Source organism: Ornithorhynchus anatinus, chromosome 1 (genome assembly GCF_004115215.2).
Source record: "Ornithorhynchus anatinus isolate Pmale09 chromosome 1, mOrnAna1.pri.v4, whole genome shotgun sequence".
Lineage (NCBI taxonomy): Eukaryota > Metazoa > Chordata > Mammalia > Monotremata > Ornithorhynchidae > Ornithorhynchus > Ornithorhynchus anatinus.
The window spans coordinates 38,617,496-38,631,807 of record NC_041728.1 but is presented as its reverse complement, the minus strand read 5'-3'; the positions used below and the strand labels follow the sequence as shown (position 1 = coordinate 38,631,807).

The 14,312-nt window shown below is 52.6% G+C and overlaps 1 long non-coding RNA gene across 1 annotated transcript; it reads right to left on the bottom strand.

Moving 5' to 3' along the window:
* Positions 1 to 580: 580 nt before the first annotated feature.
* Positions 581 to 2,606, bottom strand: LOC114814299. The gene is made up of 3 exons (XR_003762083.2): positions 2,428 to 2,606; positions 1,836 to 1,942; positions 581 to 1,513 (listed from the first exon to the last, which is right to left on the bottom strand). It is a non-coding gene; the product is annotated as an uncharacterized LOC114814299 (long non-coding RNA).
* Between the last annotated feature and the right edge of the window lie 11,706 nt (positions 2,607 to 14,312).

Below are 14,312 nucleotides of genomic sequence, written 5' to 3'. Positions count from 1 at the left end.
CATTTAAGCACTTACTACCCCAAGTATTGTGTTTATTAGAAAAGAGGGAGGGGAAAAGCAGAGACCCAGAGAGATCAAGGGACACCACTAGAGACACACTGCAAGTCACTTCAATCTCTTCAACGTGATTGATTCACTGCGTAGTGGAGCCTGGGGCAACCTCCAGGCTGAACCACTGCCCACCTAACCCCTGGTGCCCGCTCTCTGTCTCTTGGGCCTAAGAGGGTCATGGCTTTAGGCCTAGCCCAGCCGGGTAAAGCTGATGGGGCAAGGAGAAATAATCTAAGATTCCCTTGCCCATGGGAGCTCCATTCTTCTGAAGACTCTCAGGCTGGGTCCGGGGAAGAGGAAAGGAGAAAAAGAGGGTGACATCACCCCCTCTTTTTGCACTCCCAAGTCTCCAGACCCCTTACCCTGACTGGCTGAGACTGAAGGAATGAAAGGTGGAGGGAGGAACCGAGGTTGTCAATCTACTAATTAGAAGCTGATGACATCCTCCTGCTGTAACAGTGGATACCCCCAACTTATAACCCCTTGGGGGAATAGGGGCAGCTGCCATTGGATCAAGGGACTCGGGAAAGAGGAAAAGAGTATCCATTTTAATTTCATACAGATGCAATTGGGCTTACAGAGCCCAGGCCGCCAAGGGGACAGAGAGGGGAGGATGAGACGAGGGGGCCAGACCGTGCCATTTCTGTTGGTAGGATGGTGGGAAACCACTTTGCATCTTCCCACTCTAGCATGTGCTGCTAGTCCTCTCCCCCTCCTGCTCATCCAGGAACGATGGAGGACGTAGGGTAGTCACACACGCATACACATACACAGGCACACCCCTTACTCCTGTCCCTGTATCCCCCTCCCCCAGGGGCACCCCCCTCGGGCGGCAGAGGGAGTCTGTACTCTTGAAGCCAGAGCTAGGCAGATAACTACCAACAGAAGGGCCTGGGCAGGAGGAAGTCGCACCGACTATAGAATTAAGGGCCCTGGCGCGACTTCACACCCACTCGCAGGTCCTTCCGCGGAGTCCCTGCCCGAAGCTCTAGACCCCTGTTTCCATAACCCTCTACCGTTCCAAAGAGGGGCGGCCCCTCTGACCCTGCTCTGGTCCCGGCCCTCGCTCTCATGCACGAGGCACACACACACCTCCATCCCCTCCTGGAGTTGCGATTGGTTTGGCACCCATGATGCAGTGTTTGACCCTTGACTCCCAAAGGAAATGGCACTGTCTGGAAGGAGGGGATACAGTTGTGGGCTTGGAGGCGGGAGGGAAGGGGTGTCCGGGGGGCAGCAATGGTGGCCGGGGGCAGCAGCCCAGTGCCAACCAATTGCCCGACAGAGGGGCCGGCGCAGTCTCTCAGTGTCGATAGCATCCGGCGGGTAGCTGGTCAGTCCTCCGCCGTCCATGGGGGCGGTGATCCGGTTCGCGTCTGCGCTATGGCTTCCTGGGCACGGAGGTGACTGTTGGTTGACGGATGAGGTGTGCCCCAGGCTCCCCCATGGGCAGAGTGCCAGCCTATCAGAGTTGGGGGTGGGGAAGACTTGGATGGGTCTCCGATGGGGATCCCATTCCTCCAGAGAGGGAGCAGGAAGTTGGATGTCGGGTAGGAGCCTGGTCAGGGGTCACTACTGAGTGCGGGGGGATTCAGTCATTGCTCTGGTTTGCGGACTATAAGGATTGCAGTGGACTGCGTGTGTATATGTGTAGTGAAGGATAAGGTCCCCTTCACTATATTCTCTCAAGAGCTTCACCTAGTGCTCAATAAAGGCCATCGATTCCTTTCACTTGCCTGAAACAGAACCCAGAGAGCCCCAAGCTTAAAGCATAAAGAACTCACCATGCTGTCCAGTCCTGTCTGCACCACCATGTCCTTGAGGAAGCAGGGTTGGAACAGGGGGCCAGGTCTCCCATGATGCACCTGGAGCTCAGGCTCCTTCCTTGGTCCTAAGGATAAACCTGGTCAGGTCTCAGGGTAATCTTGCTCGGCCCCCCTGCTCTGGTCAGGGGGTGCTACAGCCAGGGCCCAGCCCCATCAGTCCCCCTTGCTGTAGATGGACTGTCCCCTGTAGGCTCACTCACACCAGACTTGAGAGTGAGCACGAGAGGAAAAGAGCAAGTGAGAGGGAGAGAGAGCATGCGCAAGAGTGAGGGAGTGAAAGAAAAAGAGCAAGAGAGAGAGCAAGCAAGAGTGAGAGAGCGAGAGCAAGAAAAGTCAGAGAACCAGAGAAGTGAGAGAACCGGAGATGAGGGGTGACCCTTCTGAGACGTGAGAGCAGCTGCCATTTGCACACCCTGCAGGGGAGGCACTGACTGGCTTTGTCACACCAAGGCAGGACACCCCAGGCACTCTGGGATTCCCCAACAGACTCAGCTACTGCAGACCCTCTCCCCACCACTCCCATCACCCCCCCAATTCCCCAGCGTCTTACCTGTGAGCAGGATTGTCTGGGACACTTCTCCAGGGCACAGAGAGAAGCTGGGCTGCTGCCCTTTCTCTCACGCAGCCAAGGCCTTGAACACTTACCCGATGCCAATCTGGTCCTTCACCCCTGCTCCTCTTCCTGTCTACCAACAGTAGACCCGGATGGGGCAACTGACCCCAAGTTTGGCCTGGAGGGAGACCATACCCTCTTAAGCACCCTCTTTGGCAAACTTGGTGTAGAAGACGGGGGCCCTGCCCACTGGGAGCTTACAGTCTAAGTCAATCTGCCAGTACATTGCACTGGAGCTCTGTCCATGTGCAGAACATGGTACTCACCCCTTTGGCACAGTACTATAGAACCATGCAACTACCATGCCCCAACAAGCTCACAGCCTAGAAAGGGAAGCGCTGACTTTGGAACAAAGTGGTGAGAATACTTCAAGGACTTTAGCATCAACATAGTACACATGGCCCCTGTTCTCAAGAAGCTCCGGTCTACATGACCGACATTAAAATTGCGTTCCACACAGGTGGAATGGCACATACAAGTTCACTAGATGAAGTTGTACACCCTGAACCCACGATAAGCCTGAATCGGCCTAAAAAACAAAGTAAATCAATACGTCGAGTGAAGGGTGGCAATGTTGCGTTAAGACAGTAAATAGCGTTGATCCAACGCTATTAGCCAGAGCACCCTAAGTGAGAGGCTTCAGTCATTCCATAGTATTTGTCCAGCACTTAGCGCAGATTATGATATAACCATCCACGGATTCTCTGCCCACTACGCGCTTACCATCTAGAGGGGGAGACAGTCATTAGTACGAATAAATTACATCCATTTGAGTCAGAGCCATGACAAGTGGGTGGAAGAATCATCTGGAAATATTCTGTAGACTAGATTCCAACTCAACAAAACATGTGCACTTGGTAACTCAGTCTCCCAGGTACGCATCTAACAAGTACTCAACAAATACCGTTGGAGACTCAGCTTCTGCTGTTACAAACAGGCTTGTGTTGGTGGTGATCTGGGTAAGGCCGGCATATTTATTGAGCACAGAGTACTGTATTAAGCACTTTGAAGAGCACAGAGTTACAGACATTCCCCGCCCACGACGAATTTACAGTCTATTCCACACGGGTGAAGCTGCTGAACCCCAACTCACTGCTGGGCTTTTGGAGGCTGTTATGGAGTCCCATGGCGGCGGAACGGGAGATTGTACCTCGCGATACAGGAATTGGGAAGCCCAAAAAGAGTGCCCAGCCAGCCAGCTGAGGTCAATCCAATACTGCACTGGAGAAGCACATGACGGTACCGCCACCCCTTCCCCATCGGCGGGTCTCACCTCCTGCCCCAGAGGGGCTCACATTCTGATACTCCGATACTGTCGCTTCCAGGACCAACCCACAGCGCTGAATTCACTGACGAGGGTGGAGAGTTGGATGTGGGGAATGTTTCCAATGAATGGGGGCTGGAGGTGCACCCCCTTTCGGATAATGGGGTTGGGTTCGGGGCGAGGTGTACGAGCCTTGCAAAAACAGCCCCTCGCTTTCTAGCACATTCGAGGCACAAAGTCCTGGGTTGAGGTTGTGGAAGGTTACTGGCTTAGATGATTTTATGGTTGAGTGGGCAATACTAGCTAACTGGGCCTTGACCCAAGCCCAGGAAGAGAGCTCAATGACAGAGACACACAAGACACACAGAGCAACACAGACAGTGAGCATGCACCCCCATGCACCCCATAGTTTCAGCCCCCACAAAACCCTCACCTCTAGACCCAGAACAGCAATCATTCCCCCAAAAAACAACATTTTAATTGCATCCCAACCCCTCAAATTCCTCCACTCCTGAGAACCAAGTCAGAGCTCAGCTACCAACACTGTTAATCCGACTGGACACATCTGTGTGGTTATCTTCTACCTACCCCAACACTTGGAACCCATATTAAGTGCCTACCAAATACCAGCATCTCATTGACAGGATCAACAAGTAAATGGCATCAAACCTTCTCTTCCCACCTTCAGCCCTCTCCATTGCATACACATCATTAATCCCATTGACACAGACTCTCCAGCCCCACCACACACACACACACACACAACGCCAGCTTTCTTCACCCCCTCTTGGATAATTCAGTACAAGAGATATTTATCCCAAGCCTAAATGATCAATTCCAGTCATTGCTATAACTACTTATCTTGTATCCAGTCCGACGCTCAGTACGGTGCTTGGCATATAGTAAGCATTTAACAAGCACCATTATTATTTTTTTATCAAAGTCAGTCATACTTATGGAATACTTACTGAGGACAGAACACTGACTTTAGCACTTGAGTGAGTACAAGTTAACTCTTAACTGCAGCCCTTTCCCCCAAAGGGCCACCACAATTATGCCAATTATCCCAAACTTGGGTCTCCCTATCCTACCCCTTTAATTCATACCCTCAGCCTAGCCCCTTCAGTCCCCTCAATCACCATAATCACTAAAATAACTAATATCTCAAGCCTAAACATCCAAGTCATTGCTGAATCATCCATATAAAACCAACTCCCCTCATAAGTCACTCCATCACCACCGGAGTCAACGTCACTTAGCCCAGCCTTAAGTTGTCCCCCAAGAGCATCAACGCAACTCACTGCTGAACCCTTAAAACCAAACCATTTGCCCTACCCACCTCAGCACCACTGGCATAAGAAACAGGTAGAGAAAGCCAACTTTGGGGGGGGGGGAGCTTTTAACCCAATACATCAGATACCACAGCTAAACTGCCAAGCCAAAAACTCACACACCTAAACAAAAGATATGCTAACCAAGGAGACAGCACAAGCCTTGCTCACCAAAATTCAAGAAAAACACACTCTGTCTTCTCTCCACAACCTACAGCAAGTCAAACCCCCCACGCCTTACCTAAGGTAGAAAAAGACCCACCTGCCTCTAGGGCTTTAAAGGGCCAGTGCCATGCCCTATTGTAGGGCACCTAATGGAGAGACTGAGTTGCCCGGGGGGGGCTCTAGGAGCAGGGAAGAAAAAGAGGCAAAAGGCTATTAGAGAGAAGGGGATCTGCAGCTGCTCACTGTTAAAAAGATCCGGAAAAACATCCTTAATTACAGACACCTGCAACCCCTTCACATACTCCTCGAGGATGGGGTCTAATTCTCATCCAGGGCTATCCCGGCACCTAGTACCGTGCTTTGCACCCAGGAGGATATTCAATAAATAGGAGTGAATTATTCATTCATTCATTCAATAGTATTTATTGAGCGCTTCCTATGTGCAGAGCACTGTACTAAGCGCTTGGGATGAACAAGTCGGCAACAGATAGAGACAGTCCCTGCCGTTTGCCGTTTAGCGAATGAATAAATGAATCAATCAGTCAATAAACTCAAGCTCTTCCCTGAGGTCTCCCCAGTCCCCAGGCCCCACTGTCCCCTCCACTCTTGCTCTCCTTTTTGTTTTCTTTTTAATGGTATTTGTTCAGCGCTTTCTGTGTGCCAGGCACTGTGCTGGGCACCAACGGTGGATCCAAGAGAGGGGTTGGATAGGATCAGTGTCCCACGTGGGGCTTGCCCTCTTGATCCCCCTTTTTACAGAAGAGGTGACCGAGGCCCAGAGAAGTGAAGTTACTTGCCCAGGGTCACACAGCAGATGGATTGTGGAGCAGAGGTTGGAACCCAGGTCCTCTGACTCCCAGGCCCGGGCCCTTTCTGCTAGGCCACGCTGCTTCTCTCCTCCCTGCTTCTGTTCCTTTTAGCCTCAGAGGAGAAGACTGTTGGTAAAAGAATTAATTAGAGGAGGCCAAGTTTGGGGACCTCTTCATCCAAGGACATGGAGAAAGTGGAGGGAAAAGGCAGGGAAGGTGAAGAAGACAGGAAGGAAGGATGGGTCAGACCACTTGGGTGGCAGCTGATGACCCTTGCAGATCTTGGACAGACAGAGAATAATAATGGTATCTGTTAATAGTTTACTTTGTAGCAAGCACTGGATTAAGCCCTGTCACCCAGGGTGTCACATGTCTCAAAGAACACTTTCTTAATGCTATTTGTAAAGCGCTTACTATGTGCTCAACACTGTCTTGAACGCTGGGGTAGAAACAAGTGAATTAGTTCAGAAACAGTCCCTGTCCCTTATGGGGCTCACAGTCTAAGTAGCAGGGAGAACAGGAGAACCGAGGCCCAGAGAAGGGGAGTGACTTGGCCAAGGTCACACAGCAGACAAGCGGCAGAGTCAAGATTAGAAGTCCTGACCTTCTGACTCCCAGGCCCCTGCATGATTGACTTTTTGGAACCTCACAGTGTTGACCCTTACCTTTCCACTCATTCTTCACCATGCCACTATTTACTCAAATTCACCCTTTATCTGCGCTCCTCGTTTTAGGGAGGTGGAATTTAGGGAAAATAGGGATATTTTATGGTTGCTTTATAAAGGCACGCTTCCCCCGAAAGATCTTCCCCGATTAAACTCTCATCAAACCTGGGGAAATGGGGGAATTTTAGGGCTCATTTAATAATAATAATAATGTTGGTATTTGTTAAGCGCTTACTATGTGCAGAACACTGGTCTAAGCGCTGGGGTAGATACAGGGGAATCAGGTTGTCCCACGTGGGCTCACAGTCTTAATCCCCATTTTACAGATGAGGGAACTGAGGCACAGAGAAGTTAAGTGACTTCCCCAAAGTCACACAGCTGACAAGTGGCCGAGCCGGGATTCCAACCCATGACCTCTGACTCCAAAGCCCATGCTCTTTCCACTGAGCCACGCTGCTTCTCTAATTTTAAGGTACATCTCCTCCAAGAGGCCTTCCCTGACTGAGCCCTCATTCCCTATGCTCCCACTCCCTTCTGGGTTGCCCTAACTTGCTCCCTTTATTCATTCAATAGTATTTATTGAGCGCTTACTATGTGCAGAGCACTGGACTAAGCGCTTGGAACGTACAAATCGGCAACAGATAGAGACAGTCCCTGCCCTCTGACGCGCTTACGGTCTAATCGGGGGAGATGGACAGACGAGAACAATGGCAATAAATAGAGTCGAGGGGAAGAACATCTCGTAAAAACAATGGCAACTAAATAGAATCAAGGCGATGTACAATTCATTAACAAAATAAATAGGGTGATGAAGATATATACAGTTGAGCGGACGAGTACGGTGCTGAGGGGGTGGGACGGGAGAGGGGGAGGAGGAGAGGGAAAGGGGGGAGAAGAGGGTTTAGCGGCGGAGAGGTGAGGGGGGGTAGAGGGAGCAGAGGGAAAAGGGGGGAGCTCAGTCTGGGAAGGCCTCTTGGAGGAGGTGAGTTTTAAGTAGGAATTTGAAGAGGGGAAGAGAATTAGATTGTCGGAGGTGAGGAGGGAGGGCGTTCCGGGACCGCGGGAGGACGTGGCCCGGGGGTCGACGGCGGGATAGGAGAGACCGAGGGACGGCGAGGAGGTGGGCGGCGGAGGAGCGGAGCGTGCGGGGTGGGCGGTAGAAAGAGAGAAGGGAAGAGAGGTAGGAAGGGGCAAGGTGATGGAGAGCCTCGAAGCCTAGAGTGAGGAGTTTTGGTTTTGAGCGGAGGTCGATAGGCAACCACTGGAGGTTTTTAAGAAAGGGAGTGACATGCCCAGACCTCCTCCCTCAGTCCCACAGCACTTTTGGCCATATCCATAATTTCTTTATATTAATGTCGGTCTCCCCCTCTAGACTGAAAGCTCTGTTTGGGAAGGAAATGTCACAGCCAGTTCTGTTGTACTGTACTCTCCCAAGCGATTAGTACAGCGCTCTGCACACCGTAGGCACTAAATAAATACCACTGATGGATTGACAGGCTCTTAGATTGAAAGCCTGGAGCCTGGACAATGTCCCTTGATGCTTTCTCATGCTGCCAACAGACACCTCAGTGGTGGGGAACAGTTTCTGGGTCCCAAGTGAGACAGAAACTTTGTCTGAGGTGATTGTCTTCTGATCTAAAAACTTCATATATTAGAGGCCACCCTATTTATCTTGCCCCTCACTGTGTGCACGAATGTTTGCAATCTGTGGTTAGATTTGCAATCTCTTTGAAGTGGCTTAACTAATTCCACAGAAAGTAGGTTTTTTTCAGCTGGGAGATTTTGGTCAATGAGCCAAACTGAAAAACTGCTAAGGGCTCTTGGCACTGAGCTGAAACCAACCCAGGCATTGCAAAACCGATAATTGACCTCTGGGATGTCAGTCCCAGCTCAAGTCCATGTATATGCCTAGCTTGTCACTAATCAGTCTATCAATCAGTGGTATTTACTGAGCCCTTACTATATGCAGAGCACCGTACTCAGCATCTGGGAGAGAACTATAGGACAGAATGGGTAGATACACTCAAATCGATCAATCAGTGGTATTTATCGAGTGCTTACTGTGGGCAGAGAACTGTACAAAACACTTGGGCGAGGCCATTAGAGTAGAGTTGCTAGACGCGTTCCCTGGCCACAAGGAGTTTATGGTGTAGAGGGGAAGACAGACATTAATCTAAATCAATAAATTCCGGATACGTGCGTGAGTGCTGTGGAACGGAGGGAGGGGTGAATAAAGGGTGCAAATCCAAGTGCAATTGTGAAGCAAAAAGAAATCTTCTATCTTGACCAGCCTCGGTGCAGTTTTTAGGTGCAAAGAAAGTGCTTAAGAAATACCATCATTATCATACACCCCTTGCCTCTGCTGCAGGCACATGGGACAGTTGAGGGGAGTGGGAATACACACACACCCACACACACACACAACCATACACACCCTCCCTCTCCTGCTTCTCCCCCCTTTCTCTGTAGCCCATCGTGAAACTCCATGTCCTTCCTCTGCTTGTGAGGTATTGTAGTGTCCATCTCGCCAATTAGATTTTAAGCTCCGAAGATGTTGTGTCTTCATCTTTCACCATCCCTTGCTCCCCACTTGTGCTCTTAGATTGTGAGTCCCCAAGTCTAATTCCCACCTGTGTCTTCTCCCCCCGCACTTAATACAGTGTTCTGCACCCAGTAGGAATGTAATACCTTTACCACGGCTGTTATTGCTACTATGGCACAGCTCCAAGCTCATTTCCTCCAGGAAGCCAGCCCTGATTGACTCCATCCACTTTCCTGCCAACCCAATACTCTGTGTGACTCGTGCCGTGAGCGTCCCGCTCGGGGAGTCGGAGGTCACGGTTCACCGGTGACCGTGCGTGACCACGGACGAGCGTGTGGTCCGGATACCCTGAGGGGAGTGACGCCCCGGCTTGCACATGAGGCTCTGGTCCCGAGGCTGTGGGTGACTGTGGAGCTCCCGATCTGCCCCCTGGGCCCCTGAGGAGATGCCCTCGGCCCTCTCTCGGTTCCAGGTGACCGCTGGCCTGCGAGCCTGGGCCTGTCCGGACGGATACCAGTGTCCCCGGCAAGATACTGCCTGTAATCCTCAAGTAGAGCTGTGGAACCCCATCTTGAGAGATGAGTGGATTACTGATACGGGGGTCCAGAGTTTCTCCTCCTACCTTCTGGAAAAAGCTGAGAACCGTGTTTGTTACCAGACATTTCAGTCTCGGGGCTGGGGGCGAAGAAACCAGCAGTATCAGAGCTGGAAAGACCTGGGTAGCAGACTGTAGACCGCTTAGTTTAGGGTAGACGCTAATCTCCCCATATCCTAAGACCCTCTTTCCAAGAAAGGATGTGTACGGACAGATAGATGTAGCTGACTGCTGCTATGTCCTACTAAGACTTGTCCCCCTTGCCCCCGGGCCCCCTCAGGGCAACTATTAGGTATCTGGGGAGACTGTGCCCCTCTATCACCCCCCCCCTGGAGCCGGCACCTTTTTATCGCTCACTGGTGGTACGAGGCATCGCTCTAGTAATAGTATATATAGGATAATAGTAACAATAATTATTATTAGTGGAACTGCACCTAGCTTTCACCCCCCCCACCAGTCGTTATACCGGGAGACCGCACCTATCGCTGCCTGGGGTCATTATAGTATGGTATAGTATAATACAGTGTAGGATAGTACAGTTTAGTATACTATAATAGTAGAAAAGCAGCGCGGCTTAGCGAAACGAGCCCTGGCATGGGAGTCAGAGGACGTGGCTTCTAATCCCACCTCCTCCACTTGTCTGCTGTGTGACCTCGGGCAAGCCACTTAACTTCTCTGTGCTTCAGTTACCTCATCGGTAAAATGAGGATTAAGACTGTGAGCCCCATGTGGGACAACCCGATTACCTTATATCTCCCCCAGAGCTCAGAACGGCGCTCGGCACATAGTAAGCGCTTAACAGATACCAACGTTACCATTATATCTCCCCCAGAGCTCCAGAACGGCGCTTGGCACGTAGTAAGGGCTTAACAAATGCCATCGTTATGAGTCGTAGTCCCAGGAGCTTCCACGCCCAGAAGCAGCGTGGCTCAGTGGAAAGAGCACGGGCTTTGGAGTCAGAGGTCATGGGTTCGAATCCCAGCTCGGCCACTCGGTCAGCTGTGTGACTGTGGGCAAGTCACTTCTCTGCGCCTCAGTTCCCTCATCTGGAAAATGGGGATTAAGACTGTGAGCCCCACGTGGGACAACCTGATCCCCCTGTGTCTACCCCAGCGCTCAGAACGGTGCTCCGCACATAGTAAGCGCTTAACAAATACCGACATCGTTAGCAGTAGTAGTATGGTATGGCACTAGGCTTGTTTTGGGAGGCTGCTTTTCTCTACTATCCCACGGTGGTATTAGGCGTTACGCTGTAATGCTGTGCCTCTCTATCATCCTCACAGCCCCCGGTGGGTACTGATGGTTTTTTGGTGGTTGTTTTCTCATGGTGTTTCTGAAGCCTGTGCTACGTCCCAGGCCCCGAACAAGGCGCTGGGGTAAGAGAGAAGCTCATCGGGTCGGACACAGTCTACGTTCCACACGGGAGTCACAAGTCTTAGCCCCCATGCTACAGATGAGGTGACTGAGGCTCGGAGAAGGGAGGTGACTGATCCAAAGTCTCCCAACGGAGAAGCGGAGGGGTCTGGATCGGGAGGCAGGTTTTTCCGACGCGCAGGCCCGGCCGGTCGCCACCAGGCGGCGCTGCTTCTCGCCCACGTGGGGATTTTTCGGGGCGGGCGCGCCTCTCTATCGCCACCTGGTGGCACTCTGCTCCTACTGCGCCGGCTTCTTCCCTGGGCCTCCAGCTCCGCTATGTCGCCTCCGGCTCCTTTCCCGCGGCCTCCCCCTGGTCCGGAACTCCCTCCCTCTCCACATAAGCCAGACCACCGCTCCCCCCCCCCCCAATCTTCAAAGAATGATTAAGGTCGCAACTCCGCTGAGAGGCCTTCTCCCTCTTCCCCCGAACCCCCCCGCCCCTGCTCCTTCTCCCCTCTAATAATAACAATAATAATGTTGGTATTTGGTAAGCGCTCACTATGTGCCCCGCACTGTTCTCAGCGCTGGGGGAGACAGAAGGTAATCCGGTTGTCCCATGGAGGGCTCGCAGTCTTCATCCCCATTTTACAGAGGAGGTAACCGAGGCACAGAGAAGTTAAGTGACTCGCCCGAGGTCACACAGCTGACGCTCATCGGAGCGGGGATTAGAACCCATGACCTCTGACTCCCAAGCCGGGGCTCTTTCCCCTGAGCCGCCCTCCGCATCGCCTACACCCTTTGGACATTTGCTGTTTTCCCTACAGCATTTATACGCCGGTCTGTAAACCGTAACAGTACTAAGGTTGGCGTTCGTTAAGCGCTTACTACGTGCAGGGCACCGTTCTGAGCGCTGGGGTAGACGCGGGGTCATCGGGTCGTCCCACGTGAGGCTCCCGGTTAATCCCCATTTGACGGATGAGGTCACTGAGGCCCAGAGAAGTGAAGTGACTCGCCCTCAGACGCACAGCTGACAAGTGGCAGAGCCGGGAGTCGAACCCATGACTCCGAAGCCCGGGCTCTTCCCACTGAGCCACGCTGCTTCCCCGCTATGTACTCTGCGCACAGAAATGTGGCGGGTGGGTGTGAGCGCAGATGGGGTAGTTGATAAGAATAGCAATAAAGATAATAATAATCATCGCGGTACTCGTTGAGCACTTCATATGCGCCAGGCACCGTACTAAGCACTGGGATAGATACAAACAAATAGGGTTGGATAGGGCTGACGGTCAGTATTTCCAGCCATTCGAGAAACCGACGGTTTAAGCCGAAAAGGCTTCGGGCAGCCGAACGGATGGTTAGCCAAGACCGGGTTTCCGATTGCGGCCGGGAGTTGAGAACCTCGGTCTGTGGGGCAGGGGATCGACTGACGGTGGGAGACACCGCCAGCATGGGGGGGGGGGGGGGGGGTACGCCTCATTGAAGGCCCATCTCCTCCAAGAAGCCTTCCCTGATTAAGCCCCCCTTGCCTCTTCTCCCACTCCCTTCCGCCTCACCCCGATTTGCTTCCTCTATTCACCCCGCCCCCAGCCCCACAGCACTTACATCCGTCATTTCATTTATATGACGGTCCGTCTCGCTAGACGGCAAGCCCGCTGCGGGCAGGGGATGTGTTTAGTCACACTGTCCTCTCCCGAGCGCTCCGTGCAGTGCTCGGCACACAGTGAGCACTCGGTACATACGACCGCACGCGGTGAACGAAGCGCGGCACCGTGTGAACCACCAGACCACCGCTCCTCCTCCTCATTACCCCCCCGCCCATCCCCGGCACTCGTGTCTCCGCCGAGACAACAGAAGCACAAACCTGGTGAGCTGGTGGTGTTGGCAACCGCGGGGAGAATTGGTAGACGCGTTCCGCGCCCGTAGCCGGCAAGAGTCAAGAGGCCTGAGAACAGGAACGGGAAGGGAAGGACGACCCCGGGTGAAACCATCTGTAGAAATCCACCAGGCCTGTCGGGGAGGGCGATGAACCGCTGCCAAGTCAGAAGCAGAAGGCTTTTTAAATGGGCTGCCTCGGCACTTTTGGGTAGCCCAGTGGGTCTCAGGGAACAAGAGGAAGACAGAACCCACTGAAGGTTGGCAGGAGAAGTCCAGGGATCAGAAGTCATGGACTAAGGAAGCAGCACGGCCTAAATGGAAAGAGCCCGGGGCCTGGGAGTCTGCTTGCTCTGTGACCTTAATAATGTTGCTATTTATTAAGCGCTTACTAGGTGCAGAGCACTGTTCTAAGCCGCTGGGGTAGATACAGGATAAGCAGGTCGTCCCACGTGAGGCTCACGGTTAATCCCCATCTTACAGATGAGGTAACTGAGGCATGGAGAAGTTAAGCGACCTGTCCACAGTCACGCAGCCGACAAGTGGCAGAGCTGGGAGTCGAACTCGCGGCCTCCGGCTCCAAAGCCCAGGCTCTTTCCACTGAGCCACGCTGCTTCCCCTATAATGACGTTGGTATTTGTTAAGCGCTTACTACACGCAGAGACTGTCCTAAGCGCTGGGGTAGATACGGGGGAACGAGGCCGTCCCACGTGAGGCTCACAGTCTTCACCCCCATTTGACAGAGGAGAGAACTGAGGCACGGAGAAGTGAAGTGACTCGCCCACAGTCACAGAGCTGACAAGGGGCAGAGTCGGGATTCGAACCCATGACCTCCGACTCCCAAGCCCGGGCTCCTTCCACTGAGCCGCGCTGCTTCTCTACCTTAGGCAAGTCACTTCGTTTCTCTGGGCCTTGGTTTCCTCATGTGTAAAATGGGAATCCGATCCCTTTTCTCCCTTTTTTATGGTATTCGTGAAGCATTAGGTGCCAGGCACCGTACCTGGGAGAGAGTCAAGCTAATCAGGTTCACACAATCCCTGTCCCCCATGGGACTCACAGTCAATCCCCATTTTACAGATGAGGCAACCGAGGCACAGAGAAGTACAGTGACTTACCCAAGGTCACACAGCAGACAGGTGGCACCGCCGGAACGAGAACCCCGGCAGGACTCGGGAAGGGGGCTCCGAATGCAGGGCAGCTGTAGAAATCGTTCATGGTTGGTT